At 50.6% G+C, this 1,647-nt stretch overlaps 1 protein-coding gene across 1 annotated transcript in view; it reads right to left on the bottom strand.

Moving 5' to 3' along the window:
- Positions 1-1,647, bottom strand: part of Slc25a25 (solute carrier family 25 member 25) — a 43,437-nt gene that overhangs the window by 23,470 nt on the left and 18,320 nt on the right. The gene's annotated exons all lie outside the window — the stretch shown is intronic.

The raw sequence follows: 1,647 nt of genomic DNA on the forward strand, positions 1-1,647 counted from the left end.
ACTCAGTTGAAACTCTAGAGGGAAACTATGCCAGCAGGGACAGAGTGCCCTGCATGGTTTTAACAGATGGAAGTTGCAGAAGAAAGCATTAATGAACTTGCAAACAGCAACAGGAACTTTACCCAAATGAAACAAAAGACAAAGAAAAAAAAAAACAACCTCCCAGAGTATCAGGGTGCTTGCAGGACAACGCTCTCGAGGGAGGGGACTGAAGAAGTATTTAATGAAATGGCCTAACTTTTCCCAAATTTATTGCAAACCACAAAATTACAGATTAATGGTACTCAGCAATCCCATGCATGTAAATATTAAAAAAAAAAAAAAAAAAAGTTAAAAGCCAGTAATACAGACAGGACAACTAGGGCCGATTCAGCTCCCCTCCACTCATCTGCAACCCAGCAACAGCCCAGAGCTACTTGGCTCTTTGTCCTCAGGCCTGCTCCCCAGAGGGGGAGATATAACAGATGCATCCCACAGCCTCCTGCATGGCCCACAGTAACCTATCTTCCCTGGGAGGTCATTCCTGAGGATTGGGATTACAGGTGTGTGCCACTACAGCCAGCAATTTATCCATTTACAGCAGAAGGAATTATGGGAAGGACATGCGCAGTAGGTACAGCTGACTTGTCAATCATGCTCTGGAGAGCCAATGAGAGGTACCCTCGACCCAGTGCGACATTTTGAATTCTTAAACCCAGGGCGTGTAGCTCTAGTCCTATTTTACTTTCCTACAGTAGGTGCCTGCTCACTCTGAGTATACCATTGCCTAAATACATTTTATTAAACTTTGCTGCTTTTCCCTTAGGCGTATCGTGTCCCATTCTTTGTTCCAAACGAACAAGAGCCTACAAAATAGTCTTGAGACCTCATCACCCAGGGCAATACCAGCCTGAACTACTAAGATCTTTTTTTTTTTTTTCTTTGCGGGATTGAACTCAGGCCCTTGCGCTTGCCAGGGAAGCACTTATTCTACTGAGCCATCTCCCTGGCCCCTACATGATGTGTACAAGACCAGCCTAAGCTTCATCGTGAGACCCTATCTCAAAAAAGTGAGAGCTCAAGACTTTGAGGACGATGGAGGGGTGGTGAAGAGCAGAGAAACAGCCTCTCCAAAATTTGGTGTCCAGATGCTGGAATATAGCGATGTGACGAGAAGAAGGAAGGAAAGGGGGCTCCCAGAGCCCACCAAAGATCTGAGGCGAGAACTGAAACCCACAGGGTGAGCAAGGAGAGAGCGACCTCCAGGCACATGGGGGTGGCACGCAGCGTTCTCCCCGAGCCCTCCTCACGGCACAGGACGGGCAGCTCAAACGCTGCACGGTGACTGCTGGCGCCCCACAGGCCTCCAAGGAGAAACGCACCAGCAGACCGAGGCGCAGACACAGTGGACTGCAATAGCTGGTGAGTTACTCGGGTTCAGGCGTCCCCCAGGAGAGGGCGACTGGATGGCTGCCATTGTGCACAGGAGCCAACTAAGCCTGGAGCTCAGAGCGGGGGCCGACTGGCTCCACACGGCACACCTCCCAGTGCCGGGGTGAGGCAGAGCCAAGTTCAAGCTGGCAAGGAGGCCCGCGGAGCGCTGCAGGCTGCACAAACTGGGGTCCTCCCTCACGGCTAGAAACCCGTGGAACTTCAGAGGAACTGAAG

This window comes from Octodon degus, unplaced genomic scaffold (genome assembly GCF_000260255.1).
Source record: "Octodon degus isolate 3935 unplaced genomic scaffold, OctDeg1.0 scaffold00138, whole genome shotgun sequence".
NCBI classification, from domain to species: Eukaryota; Metazoa; Chordata; class Mammalia; order Rodentia; family Octodontidae; genus Octodon; species Octodon degus.